Consider the following 27,640-nt stretch of genomic DNA (forward strand, 5'->3'; position numbering starts at 1 on the left):
AACCAACATTCCTTGGTAGGTTTTTTTTTAACACAGTTTGTCATGTCAAAGAAGATCAGAAACAGTATCTGGAACAATGTTAAAAACTGTAACAATGATGATGGTCGCTGAGCATTATTGTAGAATCATAGGCCTGAATTTTACACAATGTTATGGTGGGGCCCTGCTCGTGCCCCTATTAAAGCCTCCAAACAGCCACTTAGTGGCCAACCAAGGGTCTTTACCTGCCCAGCCTCGATTTGACACTGGTTGGATTAGGGGACCAGACAGAAAAAGTCTTAACCTTCATTTGCAAGTGGGAAGGGTGGGGGAAATGCTCATGTGTCTGAAAACTCCTTCAGATATGGCGTGCCCTCCCATAGGGACCTGCCAGCTCTGGGCTTCCTTTCTCCCTGGCCAAATCCTCGACACCGAGGTCGCCTCTCCCCTCCCAGGGCATCACCTATGCTCCTTCCCCAGGGACTCAGTCCCAGGACTTAGGCTCAGGTACAGCACAGCGGTACTTCTTCAGGTCACTGCAGCACTGTGCCTGGAGGGGATGGTGACCTGTCGCCAACAGCTCTTAAGGCAGGGTCTCCATCCAAGGGCAGATGGATGTCCCGCCTGCTGCCAATCAATGCTTATTTGAGTGGCAAATGGCAACGGGCTTATCTGAGATGGCAGCGATGTATTCTCTGCCAGCTCCCAGAATGGCGTGTCCTGGACGCTCACCATCCTGAATAGAATGGCCACATTCTTTGCTGTAACCAATGTGATATCGCTCACACTGTGAATGAAATGTGGTCAAATGAAAACGTTTGTCAAATGAAGCAAACTTTTCCTGTGCAAACTATAAAAAGACTTCTAATAACCTACTTCAGTTAATGTTAATAACGATAGTCGTGAGTATAATGGGTGCTTTAATCTTCCTTATTATGCCATTTGACATGCCTTTCGCATGTGTTCAAGGTAACTGGAAATCTCAACAGTTCTCTAAATGGCAGTTCAATTTAATTTATATTCATGGAATCAGAGAATCTTGCCTCTACCCATAGTTGAGTAAGGAGGGATTCAGAAAACTCATACAATTTCAAACCCTGTTTATAACTCTGGTATGATATAATATAACTCATTTGTGAACATAAGGCTTAATCCCGGCAATGGGATTTTCTTTAAAGTTTATTTTATTAGTGTCATAAGTAGGTTTACATTATCGCTGTGAAGAACCCCAATTGCCACACTCCAGTGCCTGTTTGGGTACACTGAGGGAGAATTTAGCATGGCCAGTGCATCTAACCAGCAAGTCTCTTAGACTTAAGAGCTGTTGGAGTAAACCGGAGCACCCAGAGGAAACCCACACACATGCAGGGAGAACGTGCAGACTCTGGACAGGCAGTGACCCAAGCCGGGGATCAAACCCTTATCCTGGCGCTATGGGGCTGCAGTGCTAACCGTACCACTGGTATTATAGAACCATAGAATCCCTACTGTGCCGACAGAGGCCATTTGGCCTATCGAATGCATCCACTCTCTGACAGAGTATTTGCTCAGACCCTATCCCTGCAACTCCACACATTAAAAAGTCTCACAACACCCCCACACATTCATCATGGCTAATCCATTTAAACCACACATCTTGGGCAGTAAGCGACAATTTAGCATGGACTATCAACCTAACCTGCACATCTTCAGATTGTGGGAGGAAACAGGAGCACCCAGAGGAAACCCATGCAGACATGGGGAGAATGTGCAGGCTCCACATTAACAGTCACCTAAGGCCAGAATTGAACCCGGGTCCTTGGTGCTATGAGGCAGCAGTGCTAACCACTGTGCCACCGTGCTGCCCTTCGTCAGAAGCTAAAATGTGTTGAGTAAGATCCTGTGCAGTAAGAGTGTCGATCATTGAACCTTGATTCATACAAAAGAGTGAAGTCCCAATGTTCACACGGGATACATTCCTATGAAGCTTCACAAATGGCAAAATCGCAAGTAATGAACATACTTTACAATAGGAGTCAATTAGATAGGCTCCAGCCATCCTTATAATTTGCCATGTGTTATGGATCAAAGGCAATAAAAACTATATTTGGAATATATTTAAGAATAATTTACTGTAGGAATTGTTTATTAAAACAAACAAAATAAGGGGGAGCAGATTTAGGACTGAGTTGAGGAGGAGCTTCTTCACATAAAGGGTTGTGAATCTGTGGAATTCCCTGCCCAGTGAAGCAGTTGAAGCTACCTCATTGAATGTTTTTAAGGCAAGGATAGATAAATTTTTGAACAGTAAAGGACTTAAGGGTTATGGTGAGCAGGCGGGTAAGTGGAGCTGAGTCTACCATAAGATCATCCATAACCTTATTGAATGGTGGAGCAGGCTCGAGGGGCCATATGGCCTACTCCTGCTCCTAGTTCTTATGTTCTTAGTACAATAAGAACAATATAAAATTGATTACACTTGCTGTACTCTACTTGAGTGTAGAGGTAGAGGGCAAGTGGGTGAAATGACTGATGGAGATGTTGATATACATTAAAAAAAATTATTGTTAATCGTTTCACAAAAAGAAAGTTGTTCTTGGCTGCTTTGCCTTTTGCTTTTCAATTCTGTAAAGTGCTCAGTGAGGAGCAATCGTTGTGTCAATCACTCTACAAAAAGCAAGTGCCTTCCAAGATTGTCACCTATTTTTCTTTCAACTCTTCAGTTGATATTGGGATCTGTCATCACCTTGGGTGTAAAATGAGCTTTTCCTGGTTCTTCTTCCTGCTTCTGTTTAAAGTCATCCAGTTCCACCAATTCTTCTGCAGAGAGTTCCTCTCAATGATGTTGAAACAACTTCTCTATTTCATCCATGGCAAACACTTCAAATCCCTGGCGTCCGACTTGGTTTTGCCAACACAACAATCTTGGTTGTTTTAGCATTCATGTTTTTGGGAACCCTGTAAAAACCATTCACAGTCCTCAGGCCAAACTTATTTCCAGATGGTTCACTAACCTCACCCCATGAGTCTTCAATCACCCCTGTTGCTGGAAGGATGTCAAGTTCCGTCCAGAGAAAAATGACCCATGGTCGAAAGCTTTGCTTCCACAAAGTTGAAAATTGGCTGAAACTTCAATGGGTTTAGTAAGCTTTGAAAGATGTAATAACCAGCCCCACTCCCCCACCACCCCCCCCCCCCCCCACCCCTCCACCAATCCGTCTGCCTGCCCCCAGATTATTAGCTGTACAAGTGACGCCGTATTTAGAGATTTGAACAAAATGACAGTGTCTGGATGGACCTCTACAAGAGAGTGCGGATATCCAGGTGAATTATTGAGGATTAGTCGAGCTTCAAAGGACAAAATCGTTTCCCTTGGTGAAGACCTGACCTTATGCAGAAAGCAATTTTCAAACCAGTCTTCAGGCATTGCTGTGGTAATCCAGGCATCGCTGTGAGCCTTCCAGAAGACTGGCAGATGAGATTTATTTTTCCTTTTAAAAAGCCCAAGGGTTTTTCTGACCTATAAACCAGCATTGGCTTACATTTAAAACCAGCCACGTTGGCACACAGTAAGAACATGAACCTGGACTTTGGAGCTTTCAAACTAGGTGCTGTCCTTTCCTCTTTGGTAATGTAAGTCCTATTTGGCATTTTGTTCCAGAATTGGCCACTTTTCTGTAAAGACCCTCCCCCTGCTTCACAGTGTATTCCTGCAGCATTTTGGGAAACTCTCCTGCAGCTTCATGCTGCAACCTCCCCCCCCCCCCCCCCCCCCACTCCCCCCCCACCACTCCCCCCCCCCCCCCCCCACCAACTCCACATCACAAAGCTCAAAACGCTTTAACGAACAACTAAACCATCCTGTACTGCCTGAGAATCCTCCCAAGGCAAAGGAGATGTCCCTTCTATACCACCTTCCCTGTTATCCTCGGTAACACTCGCACTAGCTTCTTGACTACTTTTCATGTGCTGGTGTCATTCACACATCTTATTTGTTTTATTCGACCATTAACTGGGGTTCTCTTTTGTTGCTGCTACTCTATCTACATGTTTAGTAGCTCCTCCATCTCTTCTAAGTGTGGATTTCTCCCAATTACAAAAGCCAACCTGGCGATATAACTACCTGAAACACTGGGGCAGCAACACTCCACGTCGATCCAGCAAGCTTAGTTTGTGGGTTATTTTTGGTTTTGACCTTTGGCTTTGTTTTCTTCAAATGTTCCCAAAAGGACACAGTCCTAGAGTCATAGAAACATAGAAACTAGAAGCAGCAGTGGGCCATTTAGCCCTTCAAGCCTGCTCCGCCATTCAGCTTGACCATGGCTGATCATCAAATTCAATATCCTGATCCCCACTTTCCTCTCATGTCCCCTGATCTCTTTAGCCCCCAGAGTGATATCTAATTTCTTCTTCAAATCAGACAACCTTTTGGCCTCAACAACAGTCGGTGGAAATGAATTCCACACATCGACCACACTGTGGGTGAAGAAATTTCTCCTCACTCCCATGTGTGTTGGGTTGGGATCATGCTTTGGTCTCCGGCCATCCATGCAGATACGCAATTCTTTGTTGGCATCGGATTGTGGGGATGAACATAGAACATAGAACATAGAACACTACAGCACAAACAGGCCCTTCGGCCCACGAGTTGCGCCGATCACATCAACACCTATCTATAACCCCCAATCCCATAAAGCCCCATATATTCATCCAGAAGTCTTTTAAAAGACCCCAGCGAGTTCGCCTCCACCACCACTGACGGCAGCCGATTCCACTTACTCACCACCCTCTGAGTGAAAAACTTACCCCTAACATCACTTCTGTACTTTCCTCCCCGCACCTTAAATCTGTGTCCTCTCGTAGCGACCATTTCAACCCGGGGAAATAGCCTCTGAGAATCCACCCTATCCATTCCTCTCAACATTTTATAAACCTCTATCAGGTCGCCTCTCAACCTTCGTCTCTCCAGGGAAAACATAGAACATAGAACATAGAACATAGAACATTACAGCGCGGAACAGGCCCTTCGGCCCACAATGTTGCGCCGACCAGTCTTATTTTTTAAAAAAAACACATTGACCCACTAATCTAAACCAATCCCTTTTCGTCCATAAACCTATCCACCAATCTCTTAAACGCCCCCAAACTAGGCGCATTTACAACTGCAGCAGGCAGGGCATTCCAGTCCCTCACCACCCTCTGGGTAAAGAACCTGCCCCTGACATCCGTCCTATAACTACCCCCCCTTAATTTAAAGCCATGCCCCCTCGTGCTAGATTTCTCCATCCGAGGAAACAGGCTATCACCATCCACCCTATCTAAACCTCTAATCATCTTATATGTTTCTATAAGATCCCCTCTTAGCCGCCTTCTTTCCAGTGAAAACAACCCCAAATCCCTCAGTCTCTCCTCATAGGACCTCCCCTGCATACCAGGCAACATCCTGGTAAACCTCCTCTGCACCCTCTCCAAAGCCTCCACATCCTTCCTGTAATGTGGGGACCAGAACTGCACACAGTACTCCAAGTGCGGCCGCACCAGAGTTGTGTACAGTTGCAACATGACGCTGCGACTCCTAAATTCAATCCCCCTACCAATAAACGCCAAGACACCGTACGCCTTCTTAACAACCTTATCTACTTGATTCCCAACTTTCAGGGATCTATGTACACATACACCTAGATCCCTCTGCTCCTCCACTCTATTCAAAGTCCTCCCGTTAGCCCTATACTCAACACATCTGTTATTCCTACCGAAATGGATTACCTCACACTTCTCCGCATTAAACTCCATCCGCCACCTCGCGACCCAGCTCTGCAACCTGTCCAAGTCACCCTGCAAACTTCGACACCCTTCCTCACAATCTACCACACCTCCGACTTTGGTGTCATCAGCAAACTTACTAATCCACCCAACTATACCCTCATCCAGATCATTAATAAAGATTACAAACAGCAGTGGCCCCAAAACAGATCCCTGAGGCACACCACTCGTAACCGAACTCCATGATGAATAATTACCATCAACCACCACCCTCTGTCTCCTATCTGCTAACCAATTCCTGATCCAAGTACCTAAATTACCACCAATCCCATACATCTGCATTTTCTGCAGAAGCATACCATGGTGAACCTTATCAAACACCTTACTAAAATCCATATATACCACATCTACTGCCTTTCCCCTATCCACCTCTTTGGTCACCTTCTCAAAGAACTCAATAAGGTTAGTAAGGCACGACCTTCCCGCTACAAAACCATGCTGACTATCTCAAATCAATTCATTACTCTCCAAATAACTATAAATCCTATCCCTAATAATTCTTTCTAAAACCTTGCCCACTACAGAAGTAAGACTCACTGGTCTATAATTCCCAGGGAAGTCTCTGCTCCCCTTCTTAAACAATGGGACAACATTCGCTGTCCTCCAATCTTCCGGTACTATACCAGAGACCAACGACGACCTGAAGATCAGAGCCAGTGGCTCTGCAATCACCTCTCTTGCCTCCCATAGAATCCTAGGGTAAATCCCGTCAGGACCAGGGGACTTATCTATTTTCAACCCATCTAGAATATCCAACACATCCTCTGTATCAACTACAATACTTTCTATTTTACACCCCTTCACCCCAGTGACCTCCTCAGCTACATTCATATCGTCCTGCGTGAACACCGAAGAGAAATAATAAAGAGACCCAGCTCCCTCAACCTAACTTCATAAGGCATGCCTCCCAGTCCAGGCAACATCCTTGTAAATCTCCTCAGTACCCTTTCAATAGCTTCTACGTCTTTCCTATAGTGAGGCGACCAGAACTGCACACAGTACTCCAAATGAGGCCTGACAAGGGTCTTATAAAGTTGCAGCATTACCTCCCGACTCCTAAACGCAATCCCTCGATTAATGAAGGCCAGTACACCATACGCCTTCTTGACCACCTCTTCCACCTGCGAGGCCGATTTAAGAGTCCTGTGGACCCGGACCCCAAGATCCTTCTGCTCTTCCACACTACTAAGACTCCTGCCCTTGATAGTGTACTCGACCATCCCATTGGTTTTGCCAAAATGGACGACTACGCATTTATCCGCGTTGAAGTCCATCTGCCACTTCTCTGCCCAGTCCTGCATCCTATTTATGTCCTGCTGCAACTTTTGACATCCTTCCAGGCCATCCACAACACCACCGACCTTCGTGTCATCAGCGAACTTACTTACCCATCCCTCCACTTCCTCATCCAGGTCATTTATGAAAATGACAAACAGCAAGGGTCCTAGAACAGATCCCTGGGGCACTCCACTGGTGACTGACCTCCATTCAGAAAAAGACCCATCCACAACCACTCTCTGCCTTCTGCAGGCAAGCCAGTTCTGGATCCACAAGGCCAAAGGCCCTTGGATCCCATGCCCTCTCACCTTCTCAAGAAGTCTTGCATGGGGGACCTTATCAAACGCCTTGCTGAAGTCCATGTACACCACGTCCACGGCACTTCCTTCGTCAATGTGTTCAGTCACATTATCGAAGAACTCAACTAGGCTTGTAAGGCACGACCTGCCCTTGACAAATCCATGCTGACTATTCCTGATCATGTCAAACCTCTCCAAATGCTCGTAAATCTTGTCCCTCAGAAATGAACTAAATTTGGTTTTGGAGGTTTTTAACATGAGTCACTATTTGCTGCAGTTGTCTGCCCACTTTGCAGTGTCTTTGCTAAGGATCTGGTCCAGGCTGCAAAAGGATGGCGTTTGAGTGGCACACTAGGTGTCTCCAGCATAGATGAACTTGTGGGATGTGGTTATTGGCAGGTCATTTGTATATACATTCAACAGGATTGGGGTTAGCACTGAGCTTTGTGGTAGTACAGTTGACTGTCTTCCAAGTGCACCCCTTCCTTGCCCCAGGTGGACTCTGAATCATCTGTCGTGACGGAATGTTTCACCAACTGTTCTGACCTAGGTTAGAAGCGTTCTGGACCATTTGCGTGGTAGACCAGTGTGCCAGAGTGTACTATTTCAGTGACTCACACTGCTGTCTCACAGTGCCAGGCACCTGGGTTCACTTCCAACCTTAGCTGACTGTGTGGAGCTTGCACATTCTCCTCATATCTGGGTGGCTTTTCTCCAGGTGCTCTGTTTTCCTCCAACAGTCCAATCCAGGTTAGCTGGATTGGCCATGCAAAGTTGCCCTTTAGCATCCAAAGAAGTGTAGGTTGAGTGGATTAGCCATGGTTAATGTGTCAGGTTACAGGGATAGCGTGGGGGGATGAGCCTAAGGTGCTCTTTTGGAGAGCTGGTGCAAATTTGATGGGCTGAATGGCCTCTTTCTGCACTGTAGGGATTCTATGCCTGTCTTCAGGTCCCTTTGGACACTAATTTTGATGTGGGTGATGAGTGCCAGAACTTGATCACATGTGCTGCGCCCCCTTATGAAAGCCAGATTGTCAACATTAATGATAGTCCCCACTTGTGGAGATACGCATCACTGGATAAGGCGCTCAAAGATCCTATAGCGCACAGGGAGTAGTGAAATCGGTCGGTAGCTGGCCGCTGGTGTGAGATGGCTTCCAGGTTTTGGAATGACCATGAGTTTTGCATAAGTCACACCTTCAGAGACTGAGCTGATGGTTTTCAAGTAGAATTGAATCAGCCAGGCATGAGATGCAAAGCCAACTTGCTTCAGGAATCCTGGGGAGATAGTGTCATGTCTCGCTGCTTTGCTATGCTTTTACGGGCTGGGAGATACAGCCTTAAAGATTGCCCAGATACTGCGCTGTGATTAGTAATTAAATTGCAGCAACAAGGAATATCCACCTGCAAACAATGACAGACGTTGTTGCGTACTGCGCACATTTTACTGCAGGAACTATATCACGGATACCTTCCACTTTTTTAACTTCATGCAGGCAATTTTCTTTTGGCATTTTCTGAATTGCTGAATATCTAAAATTCTTCTTTTTTTATTTTTTAAACTGTGCATTTGGGACCACAATGGGCCAATTCTGCAAAGACTTTTGACCAAGTAATTACTTCCTCGTGAAAGAGGAAATCATGAATGGTGCGACTTTACGGTAAGAAGTCTCACAACACCAGGTTAAAATCCAACAGGTTTATTTGGTAGCAAACACCGCTAGCTTTTGGGGCTTTGCCCGTTCGTCAGGTGAGTGGGGAGTTCTGATCACAAACAGGGCATATGAAGGCACGCACTCAGTTTCCAGAACACTGATCAGAATGTGAGTTTTTACAGCTAATCAAGTCTTAAAGGTGCTGACAATGTGAGTAGAGATAGCATTAAGCATCGATTAAAGAGATGTGCATCGTCTCCAGACAGGACAGTAAGTGAGATGTCGCAAGCCCAGGCAAGTCATGGGGGTTACAAATAGTGTGACATGAACCCAAGATCCCAGTTGAGGCTGTCCTGATGTGTGCGGAACTTGGCTATCAGTTTACAGCACAGTGGGGAAGGATGATGAGGACGCACATTCCTTCACTAATACCAAGACATCAGCATAAAGAGAAGTCTGGGTGGCAGGATGAGCGGTCAAGGTATCCAAACAGGCGCTGGAATGTGGCAACTAGGGATTTTCACTGTAGCCTCATTGCAATGTTAATGTAAGCCTGCTTGTGACTAATAAATAAAATTTTACTCTTGTCTTACTGTTCTATTCAGATTCTTTTTACATGCTGTTAGTGCAGGAGTTCGCAAACCAGGAATGCGGGTCAATTATTTGGGGTCATGGGCTCCAAGGCTGCAATAATGACTCTCAAGTGCAATAATGACTGGTGGAACAGTCCTGTGATCAGCGCTGAGACCTCCAGTACATAGGCACGCACGATTCTTACCTCCAATGCCCCATCGAAACCTTCAAAATGGTTGTGGACAAAACCATTGCTCCTACAACTCTCTCCCCCACACCTTACCCCTGCTCACACTCTAGTCTCGCACCAATTTTCAAGCATTGAAATGGTGTCAGAGGGGAGAAAGCTTTTGGGAAGCACTGTGTTAACGGGTTAGGGTCTGGCCTTGGCAAAAGAAAAGAATAATGGTGTCTTGCATTGTGCTATCGACATCTGCCAATATATTTATTTTGTGTGGAATGCCTACTTCTTAGAAAGGTAGTGACGTCAAACCAAAGATTTTTTTGAATAGAATGCCAAAGAGAGGTGAGACATTCATTGTGTTATATTAGTTCTTCAGTAAAAATGTCACCAGAACATGGAAAGAACATAGAACATAGAACAGGCCCTTTGGCCTACAATGTTGTGCCAAACATGATGCCAAATTAAAGTAAACCTCTCTGCCTGTCTTTGGTCCATACCTCTCTATTTCTTGCATATCCATGTGCTTATTTAAATAGCCCCTTCGTATCTGCCCTCACCACCACCTCTGGCAGCGTGTTCCAAACACCTACCATTCTTTTTTAAAAAGTTGCCCCTCACATCTCTTTGAACCTCCCCCTCTCACCTTAATCACATGCCTCCTTGTATAAGACATTTCTATTTTGGGAAGAAGATTCCGACTGCCAACCCTGTCTGTGCCTCTCATAACAGATCTCCCCTCAGCCCCTGCTGTTCCAGAGAAAACAACCCTAGTTTGTCCAGCATCTCCTTATAGGTCATATCCTCTAATCCAGGCAGCTGCCTGGTAAACCTTTTCTGCAGTCTCCCCGAAGCCTCCAAGCCTTCCTGTGATGTGGTGGCCAGAATTGAATGCAATACAGTGAGTGTGGCCTAACCAAAGTTTTATAAAGCTGCAACTTGATATCTTGTGTTCAATACCCTGACCAATAAAATCAAGGATGCTTTCTTTACCATCCTATCTACTTGTGGTGGCCACTTTCAGGGAGCTATGGATTTGAACCCCAAGATCCCTCTCTACCTTCTGCGAGAGCGAAGAATTAGAAATATTAATTCAACTGCCCGCAGTAATATTTTCCAGAAATAGACTGTGGCCCCATTGTGAAATTCCTATTTTCTCATTGATGCTCCAAGACTTGAGAACGGAAAGTTGAGATAGGGGTTTCAACGGTGAGTAACAACAAAATTCACAGGAGATTTTCACAAGTCTATAGCATGGTGGGATGAGAAAACAGAAATGCACAAGATGATTGGAATCCTATTGCTGCGTCACAAAGAGAAAATTAACATTTTACTAGGAATATAATGTGCCTAATGATTTTGTTTTTTACATTTTCATTTAAATATTTTTATGGCTGTCAAGCGTTCTAATGACCAACACACTTGGCAGATCAACACAGTGGACCACTAACATTTACGCCTCAGTTACCACCGAGCTTTGCAGTACTGCAGTGTATATTACTCAGCTTTACTCAGTATACTTTGCAAGCTCCTCAATGCTGAGACACTGAATCTGAGTTAATCATGTGAAGCCGTCCAGAAAAGAAATCGTACGCTTCTTAACTGTCTCAACATGAAAATGTCTTAAATGTTTTAGCTGCAGGAGCTTATGGCAATTAATGTGCGTTTATAGTGATATTGTTGTCAGCTGTAGCTCAGTTGTTGGCATTCCCATCTGTGAGTCAGAAACTTGTGGCATTAATCCCCATTCCAGAGGCTTGAGGGCATAATCAAAGCTGACGCGACTGCACAGTCTTTCGGGTGAAACTCTGGGGCAGGATCTTCAAGCCATGCTTGCCCCAAAAACGGAAAATCCCGCCCGAATCAGCAGACCTTTGCGAGGTTCAAACCTCTACCATCCCCCCACCCAACCCCGACCTGCTGTGATTCCCATGGTGGTGGGACAGGAAAACTCTCCCCGTTAGGTCAGGAAATAGAAGTGACTTTATGCAATCTAAATTTTATTTATGGGTATGAGAAATAAGATATAGCCTTAAATAAGTTTAGTTTTGTGTTCCTGTGTAAGTTAGGGTGAAAAGTTTGGTTAGCTTCATGTTAAACAAAGGTGCCTGCATGCCGGTGGGTTTTGATACCTTCAAGTTGTGCCTGCATTTTAATGAAAGGTTTTACAGCATGAAAGCAAACAGGTCATTTTAAAAAAAAGCTAACCTGTTGCTTAGCAACCAGGGGCCTGCACTGAAAAGTATTAGCACTCGTGGTTCATTGAGCCAAATAGCTGAGAAGAAAGCAGCTCTCACAGAAACTGCCAGCATAGAGATAGTGGAGTGGCAGACAGAAAACAACCCCCAGGAACTAAAGAACGGATAACTCTAGAAAGCAATAAAAACTGAAGGCAAAGAACAGAAATGAGAACAAAATACTGTTCACTGAAGTAAAAGAAAAGACCAGAGAGAGGCTTCCAGTTAAAGAAAGTGCTGAAAGGTGTAGACTTAGCAAGAAAGCAGACATCTGAAGTAGCTCTAAAGTTTGGTGACATCTTCGTATAACCTGTGAAACAATGGTGTCCTCCTGCAGTGGCTGCGTAAGCTGAAAGATTGTGTTGAAGCTTGAATGCAAGTGGCAAACCAAGGCAAGGAACACTGAAAGGAGAAATTGAAATCATGGAAATGGATCCTTGGCGTAGGCATTTGAGAGAAAACATTGTTTAGGAAAAGATTCCAATGGGGTTATCTCGAGAGTGGCATTTGGAAATGCTCATGGAAATCAGGATCTCACTGAGACCAGGTGGCTCACAGTGTGATAAGCATCTGAGGGATTTGATGAGAAATCCACAGAAGCTGTATTGAGTGGTGTCTACTACTTCGTTTCAGAATGTGGTGTACTTGACCACAGTTAGCCTGTGAGTTTGCATAGACTGAGTACTTACCGAGAGCAGTAAAGTATAAGATATACATTGTAACTTGTATTATCCTTAAGAGTTGGATACATCCATGCAGAGATAGGTCATGTGAAGGAGTATTACAATCAATATTTTCATTTTAAATAAATGTTTTATTCTTTCATTCAAAGTTAATTTGCAGTCTCATGACTCCGTTCATCCATGTCTCTGGGAAAAAAAAGTTTCTCTGTTGAGTCAATGTTCAATTCTGGGAACTTACAATTCAGCAGTAACTTGAGATGGGATTGTAACAGTTACACTGAGATGGGATTGTAACAGTTACACTGAGGTGGGATTGTAACAGTTACACCATCTGTCCTCCCAGTTGGACATAAGAAATGTCATTCCAGTACTTTGTAGAAGAAGAAGAGAGTTATCTCAGGATGATTCAACCAGAAATTCTACAGTACACCAATTAATTAAAGTTTTTTTATTAGTGTCACAAGTAGGCTTTCATTAACACTGCATTGAAGTAACTGTAAAAGTCCCCTAGTCACCACACTCTGGGGCCTGCTTGGGGACACTGATGGAGAATTTGGCATGACCAATTCACCTAACCAGCACGTCTTTCGAACTGTGGGAGGAAACAAGAGCACCCAGAGGAAACCCACACAGACACGGGGAAAATGTGCAAACTCCACACAGACAGTGACCTCAGCCAGGAATTGAACACAGGCCCCTGGCACTGTAAGGCAGCTGTGCTAACCTCTGTGCCACCATGTTGCCAATATCCTTAGCTGTCTCTTTCTTCAATTTATTTTGTAATGTACCTAAATATACATTTGCAAACCTTTTTTAAGGTTTATCAGAAAATATGGCTCTGTAGCTGTTATAGGGTTTCATAGAACATAGAACATAGAACATTACAGCGCAGAACAGGCCCTTCGGCCCACGATGTTGCGCCGACCAGTTACAAAACAATGACCCACTAACCTAAACCAATCCCTTTTCGTCCATAAACCTATCCACGGATCTCTTAAACGCCCCCAAACTAGGCGCATTTACAACTGCAGCAGGCAGGGCATTCCAATCCCTCACCATCCTCTGGGTAAAGAACCTACCCCTGACATCCGTCCTATAACTACCCCCCCTTAATTTAAAGCCATGCCCCCTCGTGCTAGATTTCTCCATCCGAGGAAAAAGGCTATCACTATCCACCCTATCTAAACCTCTAATCATCTTATATGTTTCAATAAGATCCCCTCTTAGCCGCCTCCTTTCCAGCGAAAACAACCCCAAATCCCTCAGCCTCTCGTCATAGGACATCCCCTCCATACCAGGCAACATCCTGGTAAACCTCCTCTGCACCCTCTCCAAAGCCTCCACATCCTTCCTGTAATGTGGGGACCAGAACTGCACACAGTACTCCAAGTGCGGCCGCACCAGAGTTGTGTACAGTTGCAACATAACGCTGTGACTCCTAAATTCAATCCCAACTCAGAAGGATTGTCCTGGAGTCACCTGGAATGGAAGATTAATTTTCAGGGCAATTCTGCAAGCTACAAGGGAGAAAATTCGGAGTTATTAAAAATGCAACTTTTTAAACATTTGCATTTATTGTTTTTTAAAGTCAATGGAAGTGAGGGAATGGGGGAGAAAAGGCTAATAGATCCACCATGTGGATAAATCTAATTGGCTAACATAGAATCTGCTCTCTTACCAACTGATATGGGAGGACAGAGTGCCTGGAGGGTGGGTCCATGGCAGGAGAATGAGGGATGGTATAGTATGAGGTAAGAACCCCCAGAAGTATACACAACCAGAGTTAGTAACACTAAGCTGAGTAGAAGTCTGTAAGGCCCAAGTAATAATTCTGATTTTCTTCTCTGTCATGCAATCCCTTGACGTTGCTCATATGCTCCCCCTGCTGGCACCAGCTGAGATGAAGAATAATAACAGTTCATAGTTCAGATGCTCATTCATAACCTCAGTAAGAAGCCTCACAATACCAGGTTAAAGTCCAACAGATTTATTTGGCAGTGCAAGCTTTCAGAACACTTCCCCTTGAATGGGGCAGTGTTCCGAAAGCTTATGCTGCCATATAAACCTGTTGGACTTTAACCTGGTGTTGTGAGGCTTCTTACTGTGCCTACCCCAGTCCAACGGCGGCATTTCACATCATTCATAACCTGTCAGAGTTGCTTGCGAAGTATGGACAACTTCAGCTGTCGAGAAATGAAGTGCAATAACTTTCATTTCCATTGCTCGCTGTTACTTTCTGGCCATTTCATAAAAGGGTAAAATCATGAAAGTGGCAGTCCTCTCCAAGACAAAGCTCCCAAGTATGTTGACGCTTATCAAGCAGAGGCAACTTCTGGCACTTTGGCAGGATGGAAGACAGTCACATATTATTTTTACAGGTGCGCCATAGAAAACATTCTTTCTGGTTGTATCACAACTTGGTATGGCTCCTGCTCTGCCCAAGACCGCAAAGAGCTATAAAAGGTCATGAATGTAGCCCAATCCATCATGAAAACCAGCCTCCCATCCATAGACTATGTCTACACTTCCTGCTGCCTCGGCAAAGCAGCCAGCATAATTAAGGATCTCGTGCACCCCGGACATTCTCTCTTCCATCTTCTTCCTTCGGAGAAGAATACAGAAGTCTGAGGTCATGTACCAACCGACTCAAGAACAGCTTCTTTCCTGCTGCTGTCAGACTTTTGCATGGACTTACCTCACATTAAGTTAATCTTTCTCTACACTCTAGCTGTGACTGTAACACAACATTCTGCACCCTCTTGTTTCCTTCTCTATGAATGATATGTCTTGTCTGTGCGCAAGAAACACTACTTTTCACTGTATGTTAATCCATGTGATAATAATAAATCAAATCAAATCAAATATTAAGGATTTTCTGTAAGGCGAGGTGGGGGCTTTAGTGATCAATAGGCAACCAAAAACTCTGCTTCAAATGTGACAAGAAGGTCCTAACCATCAATTCCTAAACCAGCTGATGACCGAGGAAAATGATGACATCACTTGTGGTGAGCTTGCGTCGCCATGACGACCAGTAGCTATGTAGTTTGCCAGCAAACACCAACTCCGTAAATAGCAGCCCACACTAACATCTGATAATCACTTCATTGGTGACATTTGAGGCAGAACCTACCTCTCATGATTTGGGCTGGAATTCTCCGACCTTGCCTGCAGTGGGATTTTCCAGTCCCGCTGCAGTGAATGGAGATTTGGCTGAGTGCCAAACTCTTTGTGCTTGTTGGCATGCTTGTTGGGCATGTGAGACCGGAAATTTCCAGCCTTGGTCATCAGGCCGTATGAATCTACCCCATACCCTATGGATTAATTTATGTCACGTTCAGCATCTTACGCAGATCTAAGGCTGCAGACAATGGGTGGGATTTTCCTGTCACATTTGTCCCAAAACCGGAAAATCCCACCCTTGGTCAACGGACCTTTCCATGGTCCACTCCAATGGGAATCGTAGGAGGCGGAAGGGAAAAACTCACCCCAATATCTCTGTTAGTATTGACTATCCTCTCACAATGATAATTTATTGGTCTGCCGCTGAAATCTCTTTCTCTGCTTTGTTTCGAGAGGCGCTAAAAACTTTGGCTGATTAGAATTTCTCTGCAGGCTTCACGGATTTATATTTCTGCAACGTTTGTCCAATGTATGATGAGTAATTAAAAGGGGAACCACTTGCAGGGCTATGAGAAATCTGCAGATTTCACCAGTGGCTTCCTTCTGCGCTGTAAGGTTTTATGAATTCTGTTTTTACGTTCAGGAACATCTATATTATCCAAAGAAAACAATTTCACTAAAATTCTTCCCCTGACTTTTGATAGCATAACCTTACTAATTTTCTTACCATGAAGTGTATTGATTCCATCTGTCTCCTCTGGTTTCTCTCGGTCCAATTCACTGTGCCACATGCCTCGCACTCTTTCATCTCATTTAATCTTTGGTTTTCTATTTGAATGCTGTCTTTATTTTCTTAAACTCCCTTGGATGAGAACATACCTTGATTCCCCTGGGCTATGGTTAATCAAATTAATTAGCGTTCTTTCTTTCCTCGAATGTCAAATTGTACCTCATTATCTTAACAAAATTACAAGCATTATCTGCTTGCATGTACAAGGAACCGCAAAATCTAAAGCAGTCTACTTTCATTTACCTTTTTGCCAAATCCCATGCTGTTAAGAAGGTGCCTTTTTGACCTGAAAATAAAGATAAAAACCTTAAGGCCTGTCACTCAGCAACATCAACGTTTAACAAGTTAAGAGAGGATAAGTTATATCAAGCAGTAGTGTTGAGATAACACAAAACTTGATTTTCAAAGTCTGACCATTGTACAAGGAATGGAATGACAGAACGGGGCAGAGACCTTTGAAATTTTTGCCTCAGGATGATTTATATAGTGTCAGAAAGCTAGTATGCAGCTACAGCAGGTAAAAAACAGAGGTAAATAGAATCTTGGCATTTATTGCTTAAGGAATAGAATATAAGGGTAATAAAGTGTAGCTGCTGCGAACAGCATAGTGGCACACTGGTTAACACTGCTGCCTCACAGTGCCAGGGACCCAGGTTCGACTCCCAGTTTGGGTCACTGTTTGTGTGGTGTCTGCACGTTCTCCCCGTGTCTGCATGCATTTCCTCTAGGTACTCTGGTCTCCTCCCACAATCAGAAAGACATGCTGGACAGGTGCCTTGGCCAGGCTAAAATTCTCCCTCAGTGTACCTGAACAGGTGTGGTGACTAGGGGATTTTCACAGTAACTTTGTTGCAGTATTAATGTAAGCCAACTTGTGAACTAATAAATAAATAAACTTACTGAGAATAAATTAGGATTGTTTTTGCTGGAAAGACAGAGGCTGATGAGAGACCTGATAGAGGTATACAAAACTGTGAAATGAATAAACAGGGTGAATAGTCAGAGACTTTTTCCCAGAGTGGAAATGTCAATTACAAGAGGGCACAGATTCAAGGTGAGAGGAGATAAGTTTAAGGGAAATGTGCAGGGGAAGTCTTTCATGCAGAGAGTGGTGGATGCCTGGAACGTACAGCCAGGACAGGTAGAGGCATATAAGCACCATTTAAGAGGCATCTGGATGGGGACATAGATGAGGAAGGAATAGTGGGATACAAACCCAGTAAGGGCAGAAGGTTTTTTTTTAATTTTATTTGGGGCATCAGGATCGGCCTGAGCTTGGATGGCTGAAGGATCAGTTCTTGTGCTGTATTGTTCTTTGTCCTCTGTGTTCTCATAAACACTTAACTTATTAAGAACCCAACTAGTGTTCAATAATCAAATTGGTGAATAGTCAGTATACTTTTCATAAGTGATCAGTAACTTTTAAACCACTTATTCACAGGTGATTAATTTTCATGCTAAACCGATTTTCAGCTGTATTAATAATTTGCACAGGAATTCTCTGTAATTGGATTAAACCAATTACATTTGAGTTTGGTGCCCAATTTCACTGATTCAAGGAAGATTTGCATTGATGATTATGCAAATGATTTTTTCGCAGACACTTGAACTATGAACCACCCACCGCAATTTCAATATCACAATCTCAGCACAACTATGCCTGAAAATCGAAACATTATCTCATTACGTTCTAACCGGATTTTTGGAATTAATTTATCTACAATAATATCAGCTTCCATCTCAACTCAGTCCCTTTGCAATAACTGAATGCTTTATAATTTACCTATAAACCACTGAACGGGTACAACTATTGAATTCAAATGACCGTGAAACCATTGTTTTTAATTCATGCAAAATTATTGATTCATGCCAAAGGGTGTTTTGGAGACAAATTAAAAATGAGTGCATTTGGGAAACCTTATTAAAGGTGATGGAGTTATGACAGTAAAACGATTTAATTTAAAACTCTACTAATGATTGTAGAATGTTCTAATGCTGGAGTCACAGCCACTGTGGAATAAAATATTAAAATGTATTACAAATCTCACATGAGAATGTCAGATTAATATATTTTCTCGGAAATGTATCCAGTTGAAGTTTTTTGATGCAGTTGCCATTTGCAACATTCAGAATTTTAGTTCTGGAGGCTAAAAGTGTTGCAGAACTCATGAGGGTGACCTTTAGACACTTGTCATATTTCAGTAGCTGCATGTTTTATTATGGAGCAGCTTTGACTGCCATTCAGTTTGTTCAGGCCCGCATTAGCTATGTAAACTGCTTAATAGATGGTGTATCCTTTTGAACTCCAGCATCAATAATCAATGGCATTAACACATAACTTTCCTTGCATAGCACAAGTCATAGGGTTAACATTGGTATTCAATCGGTGTTGAAGCAAAGAGTGATGCACTTAGCACAACTGGAAGCTGCTCTACCCATTTTACCTGTATTCACTCCCTGGCAGAGAATTGATAGCAGCCTCGCCTGCTCTCTCCCCACTGCCCTGTAAATTTATATAGCAAATTCTCATGTCTCCAATGTGTTTTAATGTGCTTTAGAGTCAGCCAAGTACTTCTTGAAGTACAGTCATTGTTGCACATAGCAAACGAGGCAACCAATTTACACATAGCAAGATCCCACAAGTAGAGATCCGATAATGACCGGATGATCTATTTGTTTGGTGACCTTAAGACACAGGCCAAGATCCTCCAGTATGGTGAGCCCACCCAGATATAAGGATAAGGTTCACAGGGACAGATCATGTGTGGAACTTGCTGGTGTCCCCAGTGCCTATTGTGCCTTGGATTGTTTTGTCAGGCTAATGGTTTTATGTCTCATGTGGAAGATGGCAACTCTGACATTGCGGCACTCCATCAGCCTTGGTTTCGATGCTCAAGCCTTGGAGTGAGACTTGAACCCCCAATCTCGTGACTCAGAGGCACAAGCATTATCAGAGTCACAGTTGACGTTTGGTTTTATCTTTTGTCTGTGAGAGCATCGATTTGTTCTCCAGCAATTTCATCTCCTTTTCAGCTGTAATTTGAGAAAAACAATGAAACTGAAAGATCGGAAACTTAATTCTGAAGTTGAATTTAAAAAATCATGGTCGTTTTTTAAAAAAAATCCAATTTCTCTAGAATAATAGGTCATACTTGTCTCAACACACTGCAACGTACTTCACATTATCAGTTAATTGTGGAAGTACAGTGGCTGAATACTTCGGGAAAAAATTTTACCATCATGCGGCACAAAAGTGACATGAACAGTACACTTTAACGTATAATTCTAAGAAATGAATGGCTAATTTTTAAGGTTATTACATAATTATGTACCAGTAATTGTAAAGACTATTACTTATGGTCAGTTTATGCTCGATTCTTTGTGAGAGAGATTTGCTCACTAGTCTCAGAAATATGACTTTTTTGGGCATTCATATTAATTTCTATTTTGGCTGCTGGTGAACAAGGCTCCTATAATTATCTAATATATTTATAACATCCTTGTAGTGCTGAAAGAAGAGGCATAATTGATTTGATTTGATTTGATTTATTATTTCATATGTATTAGCATACAGTGAAAAGTATTGTTTCTTGTTCGCTATACAGACAAAACACATTGTTCATAGAGAAGGAAACGAGAGAATGCAGAATGTAGTTTTACAGTCGTAGCTCGGGTGTAGAGAAAGATCAACTCAATGCAAGGTAGGTCCATTCAAAAGTCTGATAGCAGCAGGGAAGAAGCTGTTCTTGAGTCGGTTGGTACATGAGCTCGGACTTTTGTATCTATTTCCCGATGGAAGAATGTGGAAGTGAGAATGTCCGGGATGCATGGTATCCTTAATTACGTTTGCTGCTTTGTTGAGGCAGCTGGAAGTGTAGACAGAGTCAATGGATGGGAGGCTGATTTGTGTGGTGGATTGGGCTACATTCACCACCTTTTGTAGTGGTCCATGTGGTCTTGGGCAAGCTGTGATCCAAACAGAAAGTATGCTTTCAATGGTGCATCTGTATAAGTTGGTGACAGTCGTAGCTGACATGCCAAATTTCCTTAGTCTTCTGAGAAAGTAGAGGCATTGGTGAGCTTTCCTAACTGTATTGTCGGCATAGGGGGATCAGGACAGGTTGTTCGTGATCTGGACACCAAAAAACTTGAAGCTCTGGACCCTTCCTACTTTGTCCCCATTGATGTAAACAGGGCCATATTCTCCCTTACGCTTCCTGAAGGTGATGACAATCTCCTTCGTTTTGTTGACATTGAGGGAGAGATTATTGTTGCCATACCAATTCACCAGATTCTCTATCTCATTCCTGTACTCTGTCTCGTCATTGTTTGAGATCCAACCCACCACAGTGGTGTCGTCAGCAAACTTGAAAATCAAATTGGAGGGGAATTTGTTCACACAGTCATAGGTGTATAAGGAGCATAGTAGGGGGCTGAGAACACAGCCTTGTAGGGCACTGGTGTGGAGGATGATCATGGAGGAGATGTTGTTGAATATCCTTGTTGATTGTGGTCTGTGAGTTAGGAAGTTCAGGATCCAGTCATAGAGGGTGGTGCTGAGGCCCAGGCCACAGAATTTGGAAATGAGTTTCATGGGAATAATGGTGTTGAAGGCTGAACTGTAGTCAATAAATAGGAGTCTGATATATGTGGCTAAGGGACACAGGAGGCTAAGGGAATTTATCATGTTTATTACAACATAGGCATGTCATAGCGGATATGCTAAATTCCCTTAGCCTCCTGGGAGAATGCCATGACTCTCATCATTCTTTACAGATACTTCATAGAAAGCATCTTTTCTGGATATATGACAACTTGTATTGGCTCCTGCTCTGACTAAGATCGCAAGAAACTACAAAGAGTTGTGAACGCAGCCCAGTCCATCACTCAAACTAGCCTCCCTTGCATCTACACTTCCCACTGCCTCAGAAAAACAACCATCAATAATCAAGACCCCATGCACCACAGACGCACACTCTTCCACTATCTTCCAACGTGAAAAGAGATACAAATGTGTGAGATCATGTCCCAACTGACTCAAGAACAGCTTATTCCCTGCTGCCATCAAATCTTTGAATGGTCTTACCAAATATTAAACTGAAACAAAAACAGAAAATGCAAGGAAAACTCAGCAGGTCCGATAGCATCTGTGGAGAGAAAATAGAGCCAACATTTTGAATCTGGATGACCCTTCAAGAGCCAGAATATTAAGCTGATCTTTCTCTGTACCCTAGCTGTGACTGTGACACTACATTCTATACCCTCGCCTTTCCTTCTCCCTTATGTACTCTATGGACAGTGTGTTTTGTAAGTGTAGCACGCAAGAAATAATATTTTTCACCTTGTCCCAATAGTTTTGACGATAAATCCAATCAAATCAGAGCTTTCCATCTTGCACTTATCAGTACAGCTGCGCAAGATAAAGCAACAATAAAGGGAACAACAATTTATATTGCGTTAGAAGAGAATCGGTGTCTACTTGCCAACAAATCAGCACTCTCTTCTCATGCAACATAAATTGTTGTTCCATATGCTGTTGTTTTATCTTGTGTAATTCGCCTGACAATCACGAATGAGTCATCCTTTTCAGCAGTGCTCAGGTTTGATACGTCCTAAATGATGACCTTTGTTCGCCTATATCAAGCCCATGACATTTCCCAGACATCAAATCAAAAATCATTTTTATTTCAAAGCCCTAGACGCCAATTTCCTTCATTCCTCCCCTAAAGTATTTTGGCTAATGTTGGATGTTCCAGGAACAAAACCTACCCCACCCCAGTCCTCCCCACATACAGGAGGCTTTGGATAGATTACAGGAAAGATTTACCAGGATGTTGCCTGGCATGGAGGAGCGGTTGGAGAAACTTGGTTTGTTCTCACTGGAACGATGGAGGTTGAGGTGCAACCTGATAGAAGTCTACAAGATTATGAGGGGCATGGACAGAGTGGATAGTCAGAAGCTTTTTCCCAGGGTGGAAGAGTCAATTACTAGGGGGCATAGGCTTAAGGCGCGAGAGGCAAAGTTTAAAGGAGATGTACAAGGCATGCTTTTTGCACAGAGGGTGGTGGGTGCCTGGAACTCGCTGCCGGGGGAGATAGTGGAAGCAGATACGTTAGTGAATTTTAGGGGATGTCTGGACAAATCCATGAATTGGATGGGAATAGAGGGATATGGTCCCCAGAAGGGTAGGGGGTTTTAGTTCAGTTGGGCAGCATGGTTGGTGCAGGCTTGGAGGGCCGAAGAGCTTGGTCCTGTGCTGTAATATTTTTTGTTCTTTGTTTATTATCTATGTGTGACTGTTGACATACTGTTTGAACCAATAGGACAGTGTGTTCCCAGATTAATCCTGTCCTTGTCTCAAATCCATAGATATCAACCGAAGTTCCATGAACAGGAATCATACTTTATGTTAATATAACTTTCAGGTATATATACCATTGTCTTGTAGTTTAAATCATTATATTCTTGAATGTTTTTCCTCGATGTGTCTACCATCCATAGTTGCTCTTTGAACCCCAACCTCTACAATTGCATCAGACAGAACTGTAGTTCCAAAAACACTACTAGCTTAGGATTGAGTTAGATGTTGGAAGATTTTAAATTCAGAACTCAGATTTCAGGAGAGGCTAAGGTTGACCACGCTCGTCCCAAGACCTAAGGTCAATGGACCTTGGCATGGTCCGTGTCGCACCCACTATGATTCCCATGGCAGGCGGGACAGGAAAATTCCACCCTAAGTAACTTTCCAACACTGCTTGTGGGCTCAGAGGATCAGTGTTTGTGCTTTCCCCAGTTCCCTATTTATACCCATCCCCCCATAATCATCAAAAGTCTTGCTGCCATCTCTCGGCCCACCTCACGCCCCATTCAAGGATCCCAAAAGTCTGAGATTGTCTCCATGGCTGGGGTCATGGATTGAGCCTCTTTCCTATTCCAACCTGTCCAGCAGTTCATCCCAGTTGATTGACCAATCAACCTGACTTCAAAGTAGAGCACTTGTCAAGTTTAAATTAAATCTCCACAAGCTAAAATCCAGATGTCCAGGTTTGGCCATACAAACACAGCCCTTCCCCAATGCCCTGACCAGCTATATAACCCATGGAGCATATAGAATAGAGAAATGCTATTCAACCCAATTGGTTGCTGGCTGTGTTAAAGCTTCACACCAATCACCTTCCACTACTCTTCATTGATACTTCATTGGAAGGCTGTGACTAATGGTGTACCTCAGCGATTAGTGCTGGGTCCTTTGCTGTTTGTAATATATATCAATGATTTAAAGAAAAATGTAACTAGTTTGATTAGCATGTTTACGGATGACACAAAGGTAAGTGGAAATGCGAATGGTGATGAGCACCATCAGAGGATGCAGCAGGATATAGATCGGTTGGAGACTTGGGCAGAGAGATGGTAGATGGAGTTTAATCCGGACAAATGTGAGGGTATGCATTTTGGAAGGTCTAATACAGATGGGAAACCTACAGTAAATGGTAGAACCTTAAGAGTACTGATAGGCAGAGGGATCTGGGTGTACAGGTACACAGATCACTGAAAGTGGCAACGCAGGTGGAGAAGGTAGCCAGGAGGCATTTGGCATGCTTGCCTTCATCGGCCAGGGCACTGAGTTTAAAAATTGGCAAGTCATTTTGCAGCTTTATAGAACCTTAGTTAGGCCACATTTGGAATATAGTGTTCAATTCTGAATGCCACATGATTGGAGGAATGTGAAGGCTTTGGAGAGGGTACAGAAAAGATTTACCAGGATGTTGCCTGGTAAGGAGGGCATTAACTATGAGGAAAAACTTGGCTTGTTTTCACTGGAATGACAGAGGTTGAGGGGCAACATGATAGAAGACTACAAGATTATGAGGGTTATGGACAGAATAGATAGACAGAAGCTTTCTCCCAGGGTGGAAGAGTCAATTACTAGGGGGCACCGATTTAAGGTGCGAGGGGAAGGTTTAAAGAAGATATACGAGGCAAGTTTTTTTCTCAGGGGGTGGTGGGTGCCTCGAACCCGCTACCGGGGAGGTAATGAAAGCAGATACGGTAGTGAGTTTTAAGGGCCTTCTGGTCAAATGCATGAATAGGATGTGAATAGAGGGACACAGTCCCCAGAAGGGTAGGGGGTTATAGTTCAGTAGGGCAGCATGGTCAGTGCAGGCTTGGAGGGCTGAAGGGCCTGTTCCTGTGCTGTAACTTTCTTTATTCTTTTCTCTTTGAAATGTACGAGGCAAGTTTTTTACACAGAGAATGGTAGGTGCCTGGGACTCGCTGCTGGGGGAGGTAGTGGAAGCAGACACGATAGTGACTTTTAAGGGGTGTCTTGACAAATACATGAATAGGATGGGAATAGGGAGGTATTCCCTAATCCCTGGAAGGGGAGGGGCTTTTACTTCAGATGGGCAGCACGGTCGGTGCAGGCTTAGAGGGCCGAAGGGCCTATTCCTGTGCTGTAATTTTCTTTGTTTTTTGCTATGAAATCTAAGCACATCCTTCTGTTGTCTCCCTCATGAATTTGTTTAGCGTTGCTGCAAATGCATCCACATCATTTGCCTCAGCCACAGCATGTAGCCGCAGGTTTCACATTTTAGCCACACCTTGGGTAACGATGTTTCTCCTGAATTCCCAGTTGCACTTAGCAGACGACCCCTTATTTGGTTCCCAGCAAGACCTTACACATTTCAAAAATTAGATGCAGCAGTGTGCTTGAGTAATTTAAGGTAGCAATTTATTCAGTGGTTCTAAATAGTTTCAGTTTGCCTTCCTGTCTGTTTTATTCTCTGTGTGCAAAGATTAGATTGCCAGCTTGTAATCGCTTTTGGCTACTCATTCCTCTCGTTCTAATTGTTGCATGATTTTTGCAGTGATTGCCAGCTTTGGGGAGTGATCATGAAGGCCCTCAAATTATATCTGTGGTTTCTCCTTTAATTCTGTTTGCATTATTAGAAAGAAATTGGCAGTAGCGCGGTAGAAAGGAAAATAACTCTGCTCATTAAGCTAATTAGTGATAAATAATGTCAGCAAGATTTGTGTTTCCAGAGCTGTCTGTGTTGTACAAGCGGTAAGAGGGGAATGGACACGTATCTGCATTAGACTCGGAAAGTTAAGCCTGAATTTCCCCATCTTTGTGAATGTGGCACGAGATGTCTGAATCCAGAAGACAGGGAGAGGGTTGATAACATGGAGGGGGGATGGGGGGGCGGCAGGGGCCAATGGGGGAGCGGGGCCATGGGGTTGGGAGTGCGGGGGTGACTGCAGGGGAGGGTCAAACTTTGCGCATCCATTGTCCCTGGTGGCAGCTATACCTTTCCCGAGGCATTGTACATTGGGGAGACCATGCAGACGCATGGACGACAATGGATGAATGAAAACCACTCAACAATCTCCAGACTGGAGCATTCCTGTCGGGGAACACTTCAGCAGTCCAGGGCATTCAGCCTCTGATCTTCGGGTAGGCATTCTCCAAGGCAGCCTTCATGACACACGACAGCGCAGAGTTGCTGAGCAAAGACTGATAACCAAGTTCTGCACACATGAGGACGGCTTCAACCGGGATCTTGGGTTCATGTCACACTATCTGTAATCCCCATGACTTGCCTGGGCTTGCAAAATCTCACCAACTGTCCTAGGCTTGAGGCAATTCACACTCTTTAACCTGTGCTTAACCCTTTCTCCACTCACATTGTCTGCACCTGTAAAGGTTTGATTACCTGTTAAGACTCACATTCCACCATCATCTTGTAAATGAGTTTGTGTCTATATGTGCCCTGTTTGTGAACCAAACTCTTCACTCACTTGATGAAGGAGCAACACTCCGGAAGCTTGTGCTACCAAACAAACCTGTTGGACTTTAATCTGGTGTTGTGAGACTACTTATTGTTAAAGTGCAGCTGCCCTCAGTTGATTCTGATTTTTGCAAAGATGGAGGGAGACTTGTACACATTAGACCTGGGAAGAGAAAGTCTAAACTTGCCGGAGTACTTTGGAGAATTATGGTACCCCTTTGGAAATCATCCTAAGACACATTTAGGGAGGATAAAGTGCCCTGTTGAAGAAGTAACTTTGGTTGAGATAAGGTTACCAAGCACCATTTCAGCTTTTTTTTCGACATGGGCCTGAATGTGTGTAAAATGGTCATAAACTAATTTGAATTCACAAGCTCATTGGAATTTTAGAGCGAGGCTGTCAAAGAAATCTCATTGGAACTTACAGAATACTGAAAGGCTTGGATAGTGGGATGTGGGAAAGATGCTTCCATTAGCAGGAGAGACTAGGACCTGAGGGCAAAGACTTAGAGTAAAGGAATGAGCCTTCAGAACCGAGATGAGAAGAAAGTTCTTTGGCCAGAGGGTGACAAATCTATGAAATTCTTTGCCACAGAAGGCTGTGGAAGCCGGGCCATGAAATACATTTAAGACAGAGATAGATAGGTTCTTAATAAGAACATAAGAACATAAGAAATAGGAGCAGGAGTAGGCCATCTAGCCCTTCGAGCCTGCCCCGCCATTCAATAAGATCATGGCTGATCTGTCGCTGCTCAGTTCCACTTTCCCGCCCTCTCCCCATAACCCTTAATCCCCTCTCTTATCAAAAACCCATCAACCCGCGTCTTAAAAAGGGATCACGGGTTATGGGGAAAAAAGCGGGAGAATGGGCTTGAGAAGCATATTAGCCATGATTGAATGGTGTGAAACAGGCTCGGCGGGCCGAGTGGCCTAATTCTGCTTCTACATTTTATGGTCTTAACACAGTGCCCACTTGGCATTAGGAGAATAAAAGGATTGTCAATACAATTTAAATCTAAAGAGGAGAATGAAAATGTAGGATTGTATCTTTGGAGCTCGGAAGGAGCAGGGGAGGAAAGAAAAAAATAATTGAAAGCAGTAAAAAATAATTGAGATCAGCTGATTTATTCTAATGGTTCTCATTGTAATGGAGAATAAATACCAGATAGAAATCTGTCGAGAAATGATATTAAAATTCTCCTGAGATTTTGACAGAAAGCAATGTACAATGAGACACAGCCTCGGGATATAGCA

At 43.6% G+C, this 27,640-nt stretch overlaps 1 protein-coding gene across 1 annotated transcript in view; it reads left to right on the top strand.

Moving 5' to 3' along the window:
* The window catches only part of LOC145350301 (contactin-associated protein-like 5), a 1,016,709-nt gene that overhangs the window by 398,464 nt on the left and 590,605 nt on the right, over positions 1 to 27,640 (top strand). The gene's annotated exons all lie outside the window — the stretch shown is intronic.

This window comes from Carcharhinus amblyrhynchos, chromosome 11 (genome assembly GCF_965287045.1).
Source record: "Carcharhinus amblyrhynchos chromosome 11, sCarAmb.v2.hapA, whole genome shotgun sequence".
Taxonomy (NCBI): domain Eukaryota; kingdom Metazoa; phylum Chordata; class Chondrichthyes; order Carcharhiniformes; family Carcharhinidae; genus Carcharhinus; species Carcharhinus amblyrhynchos.